Source organism: Thermobia domestica, chromosome 9, assembly GCF_964235325.1.
Source record: "Thermobia domestica chromosome 9, izTheDome1.hap1.1, whole genome shotgun sequence".
Classification (NCBI taxonomy): Eukaryota; Metazoa; Arthropoda; class Insecta; order Zygentoma; family Lepismatidae; genus Thermobia; species Thermobia domestica.
Genome location: NC_137462.1, coordinates 16,027,193 through 16,046,889, shown reverse-complemented (window position 1 = coordinate 16,046,889; position 19,697 = coordinate 16,027,193). Strand labels below are relative to the sequence as shown.

The window sequence follows — 19,697 nt, the reverse complement described above, 5'->3', positions numbered from 1 at the left end:
CATTTGATTCACTTCGAGTTTCTAATTAGAAAAAGTATTCATTATACATTTCATGCACACACACCCACGAGAAGAACATATTAATAATACAATACTTACTATTCTGTAGTCTGATATGTTTTTGATGTACTCTTGAGTAGTGCAAAGTTTACAGTATTAGACACTAACCCTAAACCATTCAGGGAAAATACCTTTTCTGAATTTCGTTCTGCAATTACAATACATTGTGTAGCAACTAAAAGACTTGTAACGTACTATTTACAGTTAAAATATAGTGCTAATTCTTCTACAATACACGACATCATACGAATTTCTTAGGAAGAAAAATGTGTGAGGTAATGACCGATTTTTTGTTGTTTCCTCTGCACAGATTAACATGTTTAGCTCAATAGGATTTCTAGAGAAACATATTTCAAAGCTCACTTTGAGTCCTTTGCAATAAGCTTTCCTACTTGAAAGTAAACTGAATTAAAATCGATCAATACCGTTCGATGTAAATAAAAACATACACACACTGAGGTATTTCTTTACTTTACACATTTTCATAAAATCATATGGTTTTTTGTTATTTTATATTTTATAAGATCGGTTTGTTACTTGTTTTTGTTTACATTATTTAACACATTTTCTGCCTCTGTCTCTCACATATTGCCATGTGTACAAACACAACGTTGCACAACTACAGCAATGCTACATCTATGAACATGACTTGGTAGATTTTCTGTTTCCAATGTTGTTTCACTCAACTTTCATCGGACGTCCAAGTTAATTCTTTGCCCGGTGGCCTGAAATAAAGAACAGAAATCAATTTTTGGATGTTCATAATACATATTGTTTTTTTAAAGATTAATTGCCAATACCTTCACTTTTGATAATATATTTGTATGTTGGGACGTTATTCTATCCTTTTGTGATATCTTACAAAAATTGTAAATCATTTCAGGTTTTCGTTATGAAATAAATGAACGTGTAAATTAGTTTAGGTTGGATTTTCATCAATTTTGGAATTTCGATTTAGAATGTTTGGGAAAAGTTTCCTCTCGGTGAGAAAAGAAAACTATTTATTATTACTTTCTCCATAAAGTTTTTTGATTTCGTCTTCTAGCGAGGGTTGAAAGTTTCAAAATGTTTGAAAGGCTAAAATTTAGGATTTCGGTTTCGAATGGTCGAAAATGTTTCCATTCGGTGAGACAAGAAAAATATTTATTTACAAGTTTTCATAAAATTTCATCTCACAACCATTACCGTGGATTGAACGTTTTTAAATTTTTCAAAGTTCAAAATTAGGAATTTCGATATCGAATTGCCGGGAAAAGTTTTTTTCGGTGAAACAATTAAACATAATTTTTGTTTTTTTCCCCATAAAATTTCATTTTTCATCCTCTACTGAAGGTTCAAAGAATCAAGATATTTTAAAGATTAAAATTTGGAATCTCGATTTCGAATGGTCGGGAAAATATTATTTTCGGCGAGACAAAAACGTCTATTTTTATTTTTTCATAAGATATCAAACTTCACCGACTGCCGGGGTTGAAAATTTCAAAATTTTTGAAAAGTTGACATTTAGAATTTCAGTTTGGAATCGTAGGAACAAAATTCCTTTCGGTGAGACAAGAAAGATATTTATATCATTATCTCATAAAATTTCATCTTTCAACTTCTACTGAGGATTAAATTTTCATTTTTTTGTACATTAAATTTAGGATTTCTCATTTCTAATGAGGTGGACAGGCTTTATCTTGGCGAGAGAGAGGAAATATTTATTTCGAAGTTTTTCAGAGTGTTTCATTTTCCCCATCTCCCTCCTCAAAAATCCCGAAAAATTAAATTTTTGAACTTTCACCTTGAATACGGTGGAAAAGCCAAATGAAATAAAAAATGTTTTCAAAGCCATTCATAATGCTATCCTCCTCTACCCCACCGGGGGTTGAAAACTTCCAAAATCCCGCAAAAATCCAAACCATGGAACCCCAAACTATGGAAGTATGGGGTAGAGTGGAAAAGTTTCAGTTTTGCTTACAAAAATATTTATTTCAATTTCTTCACAGAATTCCGTCTTCCACTTCCCACCGGCTCAATATAGAATATTTGAAATATTTTGAAGAATTCAATTTCTTGATTTTAGAATGGAATGTACTGGAACCTTTGTTTTTTAGTGAGACAGTGAAAAAAATATTTTAATTTTATTCACAACAATGCTTCTTTAACACCCCTTAAATCATTTAGAGAGATTTGAGGGTTTTATTTTTTTTTCTGAAGTAGATTGGAGATACAATACGGAAACGAAATATAAGATGTATTTAATTAATAACTATTTTTATAACGCAATATTTGCAATTGCTCGTTAATGCTTAAAGAACCACCACAATTCATTTGTGCTCAATGAGTAGTATGCACATTTTTTGTACCAACTTATCCACTGATTTTTTTTTCAAACTGTGTCATAGATGTCGGTCTGGCTACTCTTGCTATAATGAAGCATTTTCTTCTATTCAAGCCAAACACAGATACAGACGCTTCTGTCACTAACTCGACAAACCTCTCGACTCCTTGATTTTAACAAGAATATGATTCAAATTCAACAATTTTGAAAATTTCAAATTTCCAAACTTGCAATTCTCCGTGGAGTGTTGAGGATGAAAATTTATGAAAAAAAATGGAAATATTTTTTTTCTTGTCTCACCGAAAGGAAACTTTTCTCGACCATTCCAAATCGAAAGTCAAAAATTGCTCAAAATCGGACCAGACTTATGTAAATATTGTTAATAGGATGTAAAGAATAACTACAAATAGAAAAAAAGACTATGTAAGGTTTTAATAAAGAGACATCGTTGTACCATTTTTTGTTGGACATTCTCTAACACATTTTCCTCCTTTTGTCTCTCTAATATAGCCACCTGTACAAACACAACGTCGCACACCTATAGCAGGGCAAGCTTTTCCGACATTACTTGGTAGTGGTTTTGTTTCGCATGTTTTTTCACAACTTTCATCCGACGTCCAGGCCAATTCTTCGCCAGGTGGACAAGCTGAAATAGAAAATAAAAATCAATTTCTAGGGGGTCCATAATACATATTATTTTTAAGGTAATTTATCAACAAATTCACTGTTCGATAAACTTACTGTTACAAGGTTATATTAACCTTTTATGATATCACACAAAAATTGAAAATTATTTAAACTTATCCTTACGACATAAATATACTGTAAATATTCTATATACGATATAATGTATAACTGTAAATAGAAACACTATAGAAGGCTGTAGTAAAGAACCACGATTGGAACCATTTACGGTGGAAAACATAGATTACTAAAATGCGTGGACACAAACAATGAAAATTATAATTATATTCTTGTAAAGTTGAAGTTTCTTTCATACCGGAAGTATTTTATTGAATAATTCGTATTTCAAACGTATCTGTAAATCTATTTCCCTAACTTTTAAAACTTTTACATTTTGTATGGTATCGTTTTTTCCAGTATGGAACTTAGTGTTCAATACATAGCCAATATCAACAGCACTGTATAAAATAAAAATTATATTGTAATATTGTAATATATAATACAAAATAAGCGTTCATAATTAGAAGTTCAACTTTAGTTTTTCTAGTTTCTGGTCCCTAATTTGATAGTATCAATTCAATCGTTAACGAACAAACTATAAGTGAACCAAGTTTGCTGCAAACAAACATAATGCTCAACTCATTTGTTCACACAATATGTACTATCATCTCCATTTAAATATTGCATTTCAATAGAATAGCAGATGAAAATATAATATATAATTTTAACAAATGTCTCCTAAATATGTTTATGTAGACATCAAAAACAGTTAAGCTTTGATTACGGGTTTTGAACACAGTGTCTCAGTAAGATCGGTATCTTTAGAAAACACTATATCCTGCAATTTTCATCAGAAATTACCCACAGGGATATTGACTCCTTCGTGAACTACCTGTTACACAGCGTTTCTTATTAATCGATATTTCTGTTAGAAAAGTTTCTTAATAAACGTCACTTGCTTGAGATCAATAATCATTATTAACAATAATCTCGGTGGACATAACATGCAAAAACAACAATTGGCAATTGGCAATCAAAATAACATATGGTATTTTATCATGTATTAAGATCAATTCCAAGGCTATTGGTACGTTTATTTAACTTATATTCTCTTTAAAACTTCATTTCTATTTGTTAAGCAAATATTTTTAACAAATTGGACTTTGTCTTCTTTGAAGACCCGAGGACCTCGAGATGTACCCAAGAGATATCCACTTGTAAATAATACACCAATAACTTTCTCCATTGGAGGCCTGGTGTAAAATTAAGTTTAAAATCAATCATAATACTCTTAGCTCATTTCAATATTTTACATTTAGTCAGTGTATTTATTTACAATTCTCATTCACTACTGTCAGTTGATTACTGTTCACATCTATTATTTACAAGAATAATGAAACTCATCTTTTTTATACTACATTATTTGTGTTTGGCATTTATATACTTTAATGACCTCACTACTCTCGGAAATAATTACCTCAGCTGAGCTGTAGTGTCAATTACGCGTTATTGAACATAGAAATTCTACATGCACGTTCAACATTAATTCATCTCCTGATTGTTGCGCAAAATAGTAATAACATGCTTTCATTTAAAATGATATATATGACTGGTAATTGTAATAATACTACTACAATATGTTTTCACATGATCTTAGCTACCAAGTCACATCAGTGCGCAGAAGACATATAAATTCAAGCAGAGTTTGTCGTGCCTGTCACATTTTTCGGTATTTTTTCAGTTTTTCAGTAGTTACATTTCATAGTTGCATATTGTTAAATATGTGTGCGTTCAGGACTCAATGGTACTGTGAAATGTACCCCTATATCATTTAGTACTCATAAAAGCAGCGAACTTAAGAATCTGTCTCTTAATGCTTGGAAAAAGGAGTCACATATACCTGATAATACATCATTTCAATATTTGTTCTCCTAGATTTTAGTATATATACAGTAGAATATCTACTTCCTTGCTGTAGGTTCAAACAAGCATGTTTTAATGTTTCCAGTTTTATTTTGAGTTTCTTTAGCAGTGGAATATACATTTATGTTCTATAATCTGTTCACATCGTAAATATCGCACAGGTATGATCGCGAACATGCTGGATTGACATCATTGTGCTGTACGTCGACCATCGTAAATTATTCAGTTGAAGCGTAAAATATCTAGCATTGAGCTGGTATAAGTTGAGGTGTGTAAAACAATACATTTTTTAGCAGTGTACGTTATTTATTTAACGTACATAAAATTCGATGTTTTACTTCTTATTTCTGCTATCTTTTCTTGAGGAAAATATTAACCCTAGGAATGGCAAAGTGTGGCTCTGAGGTTACGCTCATGGCCACAATCTTTATTGAGTAGTCGCCTTAGTAAAATTTGAAGACTTTTAATACTTTATGAATTCTCAGAGTATCTTTGTATATTTATTCGCAATATTCCTCAAATTACCTTGAATTCTATTTTAATTACCTTTTTAAATCTTTCGGTTTTCATATGTAATCATGCCAAGGTAAGTTTCGGAGGCTCAAATAAAAAGATCAGTACTTTTCTTTAAAATTCTTCGTGGTTAATATTTAGAGGTCACTAGATGTCAGAACTTGCAAACGGTAAAATTACAGTCATAGATGTTTTCACCCCCAGATTACAAGTAGCACCCAATTGTTTTTTTTTTCAGTTAAGAACATCCGAACACACCTCAAAACTATCACGACAATACTGTCAATATTAATACACTGTTCTATTGAGTTGTACTATACGTAATTTGTATTAGTAAGGAAAAGCGAAAGATTCATATTAACACACCGAATGTCGCCTTCTAGTTGCGTCGTTGGGAAAGGATTGCAAGGCTTGCGAGGCAACCTGAGGCACCATCTGAATCCTTCTAACTCGCATTGCCTTACCTCTCTTCCTCAACCACTTTCACAGTCCAAGAAAGACCCCAAGAACGACAAGCTGGTTTGTTTTGCAGATAAACAGCTTTATGGTTACAGAAATAGCTACACTCGTAAGAAATTTCTGCTCCTATTACTGTCCTTATTTTTGTTTCTATTCTACAGCTGTATTCTGATTTAGCGTAGATAATGGATAGTATTCTTTGTCTATGTTATTTAGCAAGTAACATTATTAAAACGTATTTAACTTTCTCTTTATTTGAATTGCAACAGTATATATAGTAATTCGATGCTGATGCTGCCGATCTTAGTAACAAGTTGCTAAATGTAGCACTAGTAGTACCAATGTTTTTTTTTTTTTTTTGCTTCCCTTGAAGTACCGAGCTGTCACTTTTACGGCCATTTAATTGAAAGAGATATATATCATTTTTCTTTATATTTCTGTACCTTTAGCTACAATTTAGCATGTTTAATCGACTAACTTATGTCTCATGTAAGTTGTTCTCCTAATATAGTACAGAGCAGCCACTAAACCCCGTAAACATATTATATATAATTAAATATTGTAAGTTCGCCCAAAGAACAGGGACATGAAAAATTAATATAAATGGAAAATACATCTATTGCTAATAAGAAATAATTTTAGCCGTCTCGTGATCATCTTGCCTGCTTTGTAGAGACTAGCTGCGCTACGTTCCTTTATATGAGACATTGTGTATAAAACATCAAAATATTTTTTTTTATTTCCAACATTTTATTACATGAAAATGAATTTTCATTCTCAATTTATTTTTATTTCAACTTGTATGCATTGACCTCAAGGCAAGAACAATTCTCTCATGCATACACTTGTATAATGCGAGTGTATTTTCTGACTGATTTCAATATTCGTTTAAGTGAACATGTCCTTTTGGTTTGGATTCAAGCACAGTTTGGGAACTTCTCTTATATTTGGACGCACACTACCAGTCAAGCTCGTCTGTTTCTTTTCCAAAGATTTTGAAAACTCTTAACTTGTAATAAAAGTTCTCGTAAATAACATTCAGTCATCTGTTAAGAAAAGGATACATCGTCTTCAGAACAATATATTCGCCTAACCGTAAGTTCCGACGTTCTTCTTAGTACTTTTCCAGGTAGAGAATCCCATTTAGTACATATTTTGACTTAACATCTGCAAGCACCCAAAAATTTGAATCCAAACATATCAGGCTTCTTTAGCAAATATTGAATGAATTTTCATCTCATTTTAGTAGGGAATAAATGTTAATTCACACAAACACTTTCCTGGGTTTTAGTGTGCTTGATATAATTTGCGTCGGTCAAAGATAATCTTGATGCTGTCTGAGCTTCAATAACGTTGCATTTCAGAATGTTTCTTAACATTGTTTCGTCTTTGAACAAACGAAAAGCACAAACAGAAACACCATCTTCAATATGATGTAACACATAATATCACAAACCAGGTTTCTCGCGAAGGATGTCATAAGAGGCAGTACGCCCAGCGATGTTCTGTATGTCGAATTTACCTTCAGTACATGTCTCATCACCTTCTGTACAAATATCTGATCGATTACTTCTGGAAGTTTCTGTATCTGTTTCCTCGCTTTTATCTGAAGAAGTAGCTTCAGGTACTACTCGCTACTGCTGCTGTCTTCATAGAAGAAATCTCCTGTTGTTCTTCGAAGCGAAATTCATATTTACTCAAATCAAAGAAATTACGTAACATCTTATCAGGTATCATGTTTCTGCATTTATTTATATATACCTTTAAGAAAACTTTTATTTATACATAGAAAAATATTAACAACATTATACGATTATTATTCAACAAGAAAAACATTCAAAGAGATACCACATATTTTAACTTTACGGTAATGAAAAACAGAAATAAAACATATACGTACAAAATAGCGAACTCATTGGAAAAATAATGTAAAATATTTCAAACTGTGTTATAAACAGAATTATTACCATATAGCGTACAACATATAAAAGTGTCTACATGAAGAACAAAATATATATGTTTAAACTAGACCTATATTGGCAGCCTGGTTCCTCTACGGGATGCAACAAAAAATTGTATTTATTTCAAATAGACACACAATATTTATATCCAATATCAAAACTCTTTTTAAAATAACATATGACCTAGATTTTGATACCTAACTGTAGTAAATGTATGAGATATAGAATATTGTTTTAAGTGATGCCGTCAAAGTGACGGATTGGTCTTTCTAGTGCTAGCAGATTCCGACAGACAGACAGTGACATATTATTTTTTTTTTTTTGAAAAAGTGCTAACGACATTTAAAATGAGTTGGCCATAAAACTGGAGAATTATTCTCTTGGTTTGTTTTTCAAAAATGTCGATACTACTGAGCGATTGTTAAAGATATATAAATGAAAAGAACGCGGATTATTAAATGAGTGTCACTTTGCATAATTCAGATATAATCTGTGCTGTTCATGACGTCATCAATTGAACATCCCATGTGAGGCAAACTAGGGCTTCCATTGTGGTGCGGATGATTATTACACATTCGTTTCCCAGACAGAATAACGAACTAAGATAAGGACGCGTGTTCTTTCTTAGAAGAGAACCAAAGAAAAAGGGGAAAGTATTATATTCGGCTCATTATAATTTTCTAAAAAACGAATGACACATTTGAAAAATCGTGTAATACTGAGCTCTATTACCAAATGATGTTTTTGTAATCTGGTTTAATACTGAGGTGAAGTGATTCTCTGAAGTGAAGTTATATTCATGTATCGGTCTGTTCTAGTTCAATTTTATAAAAAAAAAAAAAACATTTTTCTTTTTATTCGTAAGATTTGGCATCATATTGTGGAACGAAAAGAACCTTTCCTGAGGCCTCATCTCGCTGAGAAGAATAGTTAATCCATCACTGAATTAGAGCATTTCGAAATTTCACTATGTCTAAAAGTAAATGGTACTTTCGATCTATCAGCAAAAAATGATTCCGTCTGCACAAGAAGCCGGTGTTGTTTCCTTCAGTCATGTTCACAGAGATGAAATGTTGCGTGTTTATGAGAAATATATAAAGAGAGTTATTGAAAATTTTAGACTGAGATTTAACGGCCATTCTCAGGTTTCTGGAACCTTTGGGAAACAATGAAAGAGAAGAAGAAAAGCGAGACAGATAGAGAAAACTAAGAAAGAAACAGTTTTCTGTACTGAAATTGTCGGAAGGAATGTCTTTGAGTATATCTAAGTAGAATGGAAAAGAGGTTACCAGAGGAAGTTCTACTGGCAATTTTTCTGTAGTTTAACTTATAATGGCTCAAATTGTGCGAGGAAAATATTTTTTTGCTCCATTATAACAGTTTCTGTGGACAGATCATTTTCGACATAGAACAGAATGTTCTGCTCTCAAAGATGTTGACTCTCCCCTGCACATGCGTGTGACCTTATTAAAGTTTCCTCTGAGGGTCCCACGATTCCAGATGCATGGGAAGATTATGAAGAAAGTATTCGCCTGTTCAACGATTTCATTGAGAGAATTCACAACCGTTGGATTACGAAACGAAGGAGGAACACGTAGATGTGCATAATGACACATACTGCGAATGTGGTTACTTATATGAAGTGAATAGTCGTACATTTCGACCTTAAATTATGTATGGTTAAACTTCAAGAAAACACAGTGACTACTTTTTAGATTACTAGCTGACGTTTTGAAATAAAGTGAAATTCCTCAATATTTGGTATTGATATGCGATTTATTATCTTATGTGTCTATATAAGAGATCGTTGAAAATCTAATTATGCTTCCACAAGTCGTGAATACTAGTTGTTTTTTTAATTGTGTTTGTTGTTTTGTGAATACGTGTTGCAATGGTTGAAAGGCGAATAAATATATTATTAATATGGCTCGAGTACTAAGCTAGCAAAGTAGCGAGCTGGTTTTATATTACATTAATTTAACTTGGTAAATTAGTTCTTTAAACAGCTTACAATTAAATACCTATAAACACTAACTGTGTATATTTTAAAAGATATATTGTAGAAGCTTGATATACATAAGTCTAGACACCCCGACGATATATCTACACCCACTGAAATCAAAATCCTGGGAAAATCGCTGATTGATGTGAACGCATTTTATTTCATGTATACGAGTTTTTTTCTTTTAAATTCAAATTATTTTTCGTTAGTTTAGAATATTTACCTAAGGGATTTTGTCAACCTTTTATGCAACACGGAGAACCCTACATATTTTTATACGGACATAATTACAAATTCACAGTTCTTGCTTTGTTCCGAAGAGAAACACCTCTAGTCCAAGGGCAACGGGGTAATAACTGCACTCTTAGGGAACGTTTTACACTATATTAGAAATGACCTTAGGGTCCTGAACCTTAGCCCTTAACCCTTTAGCAATCATGTATATTGACATATTTCAATCTGAGATCTTTAAATGACCGTAGATCAGACTGTTATTGCAACATTGAAACAAATTATACCAACATCGGTTTGTAAGATTGTAGGCTTTCTGTTTATTTAATGAACTGGACATTTATGTGTACAAAGGTTAACTGATTGAGGGATATTTAATGAAATTTCTCTTATAAACGTCCCCTCTCGCGATTCATTTTGTTATTACGTGGTAACACTGAAAACTAGGTGAATAATAAAATGCATTTAAGTATCCTATTTTATGTTCTACTTAAACTGAATCTTTCGTCTTGATCCATCAAATAGCAGCAGAGGAAAAATTATTTTTATTGTTTTCTCAGAGTTCATAATGATAGATTTTCATTTAAGTAATAGGATGACATGCTGTCAATATTCCGGTCGTCATTCAACAATGGAACAATGTATACCTCGATCGATTTGCAAGACCTTACTTAGGCTTCTCGTTTTAGTAATGAACCAGACATTTCTGTGTACGAAGAAAAAATAATTGAGGGATATTTAAGAAAATTTCTCTAAAGAGTCCCTTCTCGCGAATCCTTTAGTTATTACGTGGCAACACTGAAAAACTAGGTGAATGATAAAATTTGTTCTGTTTCATGTTCAACTTAAACTGAAAATTTCGTTTTGTCCATCAAATAGCAGCAGAAGAAATATGTATTTTATAGTTTTCACAGAGTTAATAATATTTGATTTTCATGGAAGTAAGAGTATGATTTTGTGTAAATATTTCGTTTTATTGTTCTATAGAAAACAAGTTATTCAAGTTATTCTGTTTGATTTTCGTTATTCGTTATATTATGACAGATTCCTAGTACCGATAAATCCCCCAGGAAGATTTTATGGTTTGTTGGCCCATGGTAGAATAAATTACTTTAAATCAATGATTTTACTTTTGTGCGGTTGCATTATGTTCATTTCAAAATATTTGTTGTTTGGGTATTCTACAATGAATACAACTTCCAAACATGTCTGCTGCTACGGTTTTTTTAACCACTCGAAGTTATTACGTATTACATGTTGTTATTACATGTGGACACAGATTATCGTGCTTAATATAGTGGGTAATATGTAGTTTTTTATTGTCGTAATATTAAACAGTTTATTATACTCTTTGCGTTTTTGTCTGTCTGTGAGTTGACAACAACAGCGCATTTGCCCTGAAATCCACATTTTCTAAGTTGTTCTGAAGAAGAATGGGAAACAAAAAGAAGCCAGTTAAACGAATGACAATTGCAACAAGAAAAGGGATTGATGTTGTGAAAAATCGAACATTCACTGTAATACACTACGCATAAAACTAAACTGACATGAGGACGGGAAATTGCACCATGAAAAGCTCCTATAAAAGCTTTCAGGTCAAAGAACTACGGCAAGAATGTGTCACTGCATAACTGCACCGCTTAACGTCAATTTGAATCAAAATTCCTACCGAATACTACATAAATAAGCACGGTCTGACGCTGGGACTAAAAAAAATCATAAAAGTGCCAAGATTGTTAAGTCAGTCTACTGAAACATGTGTGGTGGAGAATTGTACACTCTTAGTTCATAATTTACCACATTTGGAGCGCACTGTTATAAGACAGTATGTAGCAGACATCCAGAAGCTGAGCTAAATTGTGAATCAGGAGAAAAGTAAAGGATGTTTCATATGAGACTCTAGTAACATGTGTCACTAGAATAGCTTAACGTGCTATTAAATGAAAAACTATTCGATAGGAAGATGAATCACTACTGTTACAGATTCAAGAAGAGAATCTCATAGCAACCGAAATGAGAAAAACTACTTGTACCAGATCGTCGAAGTGAAATTGGTAATGGAAGAAAACATACCTATGAGAGGGGCTTATGCAGGCTCTAGCCCCCGGCCTCCAGGTGGACAGGAGCCTCCACACAGATCAAAATCTAAACTGAATGTGTAAAAAAAAATCATACGAAATACAACTTATGACAACGTATGTGAAATCATTGTCATAACATAAAATATGTCAAAAATATGAAACACATTGACTTAACTTTCCTATTGTACTTTCACAGAAATGCATTAGGCGAAGTGAGCAGAGACCACGTATTTTCTTTTCAAGCCTCGAACCTCCTTATAAGTTAAACCAGGACTGTATGGTTCACAATATACATCCAAAATTAATTCAAATATATTACCTCTTGTTATTTTATGAATCTTCTGGATGCTTGTTTATTGGCCACAAACGTGATTTGGACTAAGAACCATTAAAACTAGAATGTAACTACAAGCAGTCAAAGGAACCTGTTTTTCATTTCGGTTTCAGAAGCATTGATCAAGCCTCAGATCAATCGACTGAGCATTATTGGCTTACATAGTGACATAAAAGTTTGGCTAATATGAGGCATCGTAGAATACTTATGACGTATATGAAGATATTGTTTGAAACATTTATACCAACACAGTTGCATGTATTAACTAATAAAACATCGTTGATGAAATCATATTAAACATCAACTACGTTACCAGTTTACTCTCTAGGTACTGGAATTAGGTACTGGTTGAACGTATTGCTGTAGATGCACTATAAAGTAAGTTCTCATTTGACCTTCAAAAGCTCATTAACCTTGTTTTGTTTCAAATTTAATGACCCTTAATGTCAATGGATGCGGTGATGATACTGTGGATGATACTGATGTAATGACGAAGGCGAGGAAAACGAAGAACGTTGAAAATATCCAAACATATTTTTTGCCATCACGAATTTATTTGGTTCAGACTGCTACCTAGATTACTCTCCGTTCACCAGAGGTAAGAAGTAAGCACTATACCTTTTAGTTACCACACGTTAGCGCTGCAAGTGAAATTTATGGTAATAGTGGAAAATGTGAACGTTTTATTTTCGAAAGAGAACATTCCCACCATGTACTTCTTTGCGGGATAGATTTTAATGGTTTCCCTATGATTGTGGTTAAATGCTTCTCAATAGTTAATTTCACAGCAAAATTGAATGAACGAAGTGAATTTGCTCATTTCTATAAATAAATTAAACTTAACAATATAATTGGTACTGAAAGCACTCGCATAACTATAAATCCTATATCCTAATTCAACAGAACTCATTATTGTAGTACCATAAAGCGTTCGTTAAATGCCAATTTAACAACATGATTGGTGATAAAAATGGTTACTTTTAAACTCATGCCACCCCTAAAAACAGAGATATGAAACATATAACAATATATTTTGTTATCCGTATTTTTAAGCATCAAAATAACATTCACGAGTACTAAAAGTTAAACTGTATCATTAGTTTCAATTATTGCTTTTAAACAGCAGAAGTTATAATCGATCCTTCTCAGAACCTGTCTGCAATTTCATAAGCGTCCATCTTGATACGTAAAACATTACGAAAATTTGAAATATTTTAATTTCTACCTGTACATTATTTAGTTGTATTTCATTCCTCCAGAGCATCAACCCTGTTTTTAACATTACGATATTTGGTTAGTCAGGAACACACTCACATTTAAGTTTCAATCTACAACTTACGTTAAGAGTCCTACTTACTTGTTAATGTTTTGGGAGATTGAGCACAAAACTTAACTATCAACAGGAGAATGGAAAGTTTCGTGATTACAGTCATACTTGTAGATAAATATTTTCTTAAAAATAATTTGAAGTTATTTTATATGAACATACATTAAACTTTAATGTCTCAGTATAGTTTTTATGGATACTATAAGAATTTCTGTCCCGTGGCTACTTCGTTAATTTCACGATCTAACTTAGTTTACAAGTGTGTTTAGAATTTTTATGTGTCACATATTTATTATTTGTAGTTAATGAAGGGAATCAAGTTTATTATATTTACTTATTACTGATTATGTTTCAGTAAGTATAATGCAAATTAAATGATACTAGAACGTATCTCAAACAGCATCATAAGAGTAAGAAATGCGCACTACAAACGGTTAATTTTCTTTTTAATGCTGTCTTTTAATGGTAGTTGAGTATTATTAATCCTTAAAGTTATAGGGAATGTTTTGCTATGGTGATAGTAACAAAAGGAAGGTATCGTAATATGTAAGAATAAAAAAAAATATCAACAATCGCATCAATCTTTTTTTTTTTGTATACGTTCTCTTTTAAAACTAACTGAATGTTGTGAGTCTGTACTTGGGATGTGCAATCTATAGATATTGTAATAGCAAAAGAAACTCCATGTCAATGCAACAGTATATATGAAGATTTAATGACATATATTTTTCAAAATTTTATAGACTTTAGTGCAGAAACAGTTCTAGAAATATAATGTTAAACTACAGAATGTTTTCCCTTACATGTTTGTATTTCCAATTCTAAATAAAACTTTGCTACCATCAGAAAAACTTAAGTGCATAACAAAATTCCATGCGTAAACGAAGAGTAGACACGACATAAAATATTTCATTAAAGCTATAGTAGGTTTAGTGGACAAGGCCTTCCACATCAGTGATTTTCAACTAATTTAAAGTAGTAACACTGTCTACAGTCTAATGATTAAAGAAAGGAATGAAGCTAGAATACAAAGTAGATAAATTTAGGAAACGGCTTTTGGCATCGTAAGAAGGGTTGTGGATACAACACCGTGGTGTACCTGCAAGATTTTTGACTATATTATCCTTCCTGTGAAGCCTGCTCCTTTTTTAATACAAAGGTAAATGCCCTTCTCCTTTGTTCTTCCCCTTTGCCCTTCCGTGCCAGGTACTAAAGCAAACACCAGAAAACTGTAATATGAACCTAGATTGGGATTACGTTTGTATACATAAGTTCACTAGCCATTTATAGAGATTTGTAAATCATACTTGCCAATCTTAAGATCGTGTGTGTTGTGGCATAGATATCAGTGTAAACAATGCAATGGCAAGAAAGAGAAATCAACTTTCATATTTAATGGTATATTAAATACCTGATAAATACATATGCTTATATATTATATAATACATTACCAAAAATGGGAAACATCGTGGAATCCGTTTTGTACTTGCAAGTATTGTGGCACGTTCACAATATCGGTTCGATAAGTCAGCAAATAAGCAGAGCTTATTTTTTTGTATAGATCTAATATCGATAAACACTTCTTCGAGTTCAGTTTTAAAACACTGGACTCGTCAAGGGTGTAATACAATACATGCTTCTTCAAAGTTGTTTTCTACGTAGTATAAGGTGTAAATAATATAATTTTTTCATATTTAATTTATTTTTCAAGTCACTAACTTGCATTGAAATATTGTACGGATTTTTTTGTTTTACATTCCCATAAAACCCATGTAATTTCAATTGCGATTTAGCGGTTTAATTCTTTCAATTTATAATATCACGTATATGAAAAAGATTTTAAAACCATTATTGTTTCCAGCGGGAAATTAGTATTTTCTTCATTGATACCCACAAATTTATGAATTTTGTCTCCCAAATACCATATCTTAAATATTGTTGAGCAGAGTAGTCGGAGCACGTCTCTGTAATACGGAACTTCATAGAATGTTTATTAATCTTCTAAGAAAGCAGTAAATTTTCATAGCGTAGACATGATATATAACTTTCTCTGCATAAACGGAAGACTAAAAAATTAGTGAATGTACACATGTCGTCCTCTGTAAGTTTGACACACATGTTCTGTTCTTTAATGTTTTCTATTAGACAAGTTCTCCCTATAATATACTATAATTAAGAAATAGTTAATAAACGAATCTCTGAGCAAAGTAAACCTGCCAGTTTTAAGAAGAGAATTCCATTTTTAATTTGACTTTATTAGGCATATGATTTACATTCGCATTAACACATTGCATACTATTAGACATATCATATTTTCCTGCAAGTCCTGGTACATGACATCAAATGTCTATTTTACAACAAAACAACAAAAATCTGTTTAAAAAACCCACTCTCTCCTACGAGTGTGTATACATTTTGGATTTTGAATATGTGTTTATTTTCAGTAATTTTAAATTGAAGTTGTTGCCGATACACTTTCACTAGTTTTGGGATTAGGGTTTCGGCATTGTAACGGTTAGAGAATTAGATCTCTCTTGTGTATGTTAGTCTTTACAGTTTTCGAGATTATTGATGGTTGGTAATAGTTTCATCCACTGTAGTGTTTTCTTAGCTGCTATTGGGAAGAACTGGTGAATGTCTTGACGTTGAGTGGTAAGAAATTAGAACCAACGGTAGTTTATGGGATTACTCGTTCGTCGTTCTAAAACACGTGGTTGGACTGGGTATAATTGCAAATTTAACTGTGTAACTATATTACGTAAAACTAGTTGTGCAAATTTCACTATAAGATTTAGTTCATTCAATAGAAAATAAAGGTAATAGGAAGAATACAACAGTAATAATAGTTTAGAGCCGGAACTTGACTCAAAATAACTAATACTCAGAGAAGTATTATGATACTTTGGAAGGACGAAATATTTATAACAAAATACAAAGTAAATAATTTGCAAAACCAGGTTAAAAGGCAATACAAGTATAATGAATAAAGTCTAAGTATATTTAGATACTTGAAAAAGAAAACAAGAAGATTTGTAATATGTTTTGTTTATAAACAACAAAATAGAAATAAGTACAAAATTCAAACAAGGCACTTCTGAATCTCACGGCTCTGTTTTCCAGAAGGCAGAGAGGCAGAGAAACATGAGATACTACAGGTTAAATTTTGTCTAGGGATATAGGAATCAAGACACACCCATCTAGTTGTACCTTACGTCGCTATCCTGTAAAGGATGGGTTTAGTTCTAGTATAAAGGAAGGGACACTCATTCTTGATTTAACAATATACAATTTATTAAAATAAAATAAAAATAACAAGAAAAGGAAAGAAGAAAACATAGTTTGCAACACTCAGAATATATCAGAGCAGTGCTGAGACAATATTTTGAAAGCCTTGACAAATTATGACATCTTATCTGTCTTCTAGTTTAAATAATAACTGAATGGAGTGAAAAATCCAAATTACAAATTACAATGACAGATATTAATTGCAACCATTTTCAATTAATTGAAGGATTAAGTTATTCTAACATTTGAAAGATAATGAATTTAGTTGAGAGTTCTCCACTAGAACTGTGCCATATTGAATTTGTTCCGAGGCTGCCTGCCGAAAAAAAACTTAAAACAGAAACATATTTACCTGAAAACATATAAAGATCATAATGTAGTATAGAGCAATTTGATATCTCAAATTGTTTCGGAGATGTGATAAACAATGGAGATAAGCTTGCAACAATGCCAAGAATTATGTAATTCCGAAAATTTTCTGTGGTTCCTTTTAACCAATTCGTGTTATAATAATAATAATAATAATAATAATAATAATAATAATAATAATAATAATAATAATAATAATAATAATAATAATAATAATAATCGAAGCCTTATGCCAAGTACACTTTATCACTAAGATTGTTATGGTGTAATTGCTTATAACATAAGAGCTTCAATAGGTAGAACATAAACTGTTAACAAAATTGCCTGGACATGAATCCGAATAGCTTGGTCTTAAGTTTAAAATAAAAAATTGTGGTAAATAAACTTTATCAATGACGCCAGATAAATTGATTTTTTTTTCTAAATAACATAAGGATCATACAAAAGTAAAAAAATCAAAAATTGAAATAGTTAGAAACTATAAAAATCTTTAAAAACTATGAGTTTTTTAAGCTCGTGTACTAATCTGGCGACCATCATCTTCTTCCTCAATTTGTTTTAAATACAATGTTCAAAAATAATCGATATAATAGCATGGAAGCAAAGGAAACCAACAGTGTTTTAAAAGGTTTCTACATATACGTCATTTTATGCAGTACAACAATCTTTAACGACTTTTTTTTTCATATGTAAGTACGGATTGATTTATCAAATTGTTGTAAACGCCATTGTAATCTTTGTGTCTATTGAAAACCATTATGCAGTTGGTTGTTATACTTAGTACCTCTTTCAAAATAAAGAATTTGATATATCATTGTTTCCATTTCTTCAAAATAAGTCGTCTTATCATCGTACTATTCGACACTAAGGTACTTCGAATATGCATTTTCCCTTGCAATTCACTTGCCATATTATTGTAGTAGAGACCTTTGAAATTTGAATCTTTTTAATACTGCAAGGCCTTCGGTTTGCACCATTAAACAATAAAGGCAGTAAGTTTTCGTTTAACATGCAAATTTGAAATATAGAAAAACATTGCTTAGTGTTATTTGAAAAACCTTGTTATTCGGATTGCAACATTGTTAATAATTTTTTGCATTATATAATACATCAAAGAATATCTACCTGTTAATATTTCCAAGGTACGAAATTTCAGCGAGTTTTGTTTTTTGCAAAATGCGAAACAATTTAATGTGTCATATTTCATTTTGATTCTTGAAGTTGTTTTAAAGTATGTTGGCAGCCCTGAAGTCACATTTAAACCTGAAAGGACCTACTTAGACCTCGCGAGGACTGCGTTAGACCTCCCGAGGACCGAAATAGACCAGTGAAGTTCGGGATAGACCTCATAGGTACTTGAGTGCTTGGAAAAGCCGGTCTGAGTAGGACATTTTGGCATGAGTAAACCTCATGCATCATAATTATATATATGTTTGTGTTCAGTATACTCTTCTACTATATATATAAACTGTGTTTATTTTTACTATATTATAGTAAATAAAACTAAGCAACTGTATTTAACAATATAATAAAAGCAAAACCTAATAAAAAGTGCCTACTAACAATATTATTGGTTGGGGTCCGCACGGACCCCAGGTTGACATTAACGTAATCTTTGAAAGATTGGCGTTATAAGGTTGATTGTAGAAGTAAGTATTTTCTTTACGATGGAATAATCATAAACACTGAGCTGTTGTATATGAGTTGTATTTAGCAGTAAGTCCGTTCTATTTACTCTTCTCCATATTCATAAATATTTATCGAGTTGTTATCTGTATGATAAAAATCATCTTGAAAATACCTTAACTAATGTCAACAAAGTGTCACCGAAACACTGCAGACACTCAGCACATTGCTTTGATGCGGTGGAATACATCCGTCATCAAAGCATTACATCCGTACCCTTTTTCAATAATGGCATATAAGATTCTACCGGAATATAAGTTTGCTTATCTATATATTAATATGCTAGGTTCATGTGTTTGTTTCTAGGAAATGTATATATGTTGTGTCATATATTGTCGAAAACGGGATCTCGAAAACCTCAAGTGCTAGAAACTTGCCGTTCTCACTGGTCGATTCCAAATTTTGTGCAGATGGCTAGTTCTAATTGAGTATTTCAAGAAGCGTGGTTGTGTCGTGTAT

The 19,697-nt window shown here is 31.9% G+C and overlaps 1 long non-coding RNA gene across 1 annotated transcript; it reads right to left on the bottom strand.

The window, feature by feature from the left end:
• Nucleotides 1-591: 591 nt before the first annotated feature.
• Nucleotides 592-14,056, bottom strand: LOC145693914 (uncharacterized). The gene is made up of 3 exons (XR_014132849.1): nucleotides 13,929-14,056; nucleotides 2,838-3,029; nucleotides 592-785 (listed from the first exon to the last, which is right to left on the bottom strand). It is a non-coding gene; the product is annotated as an uncharacterized LOC145693914 (long non-coding RNA).
• Between the last annotated feature and the right edge of the window lie 5,641 nt (nucleotides 14,057-19,697).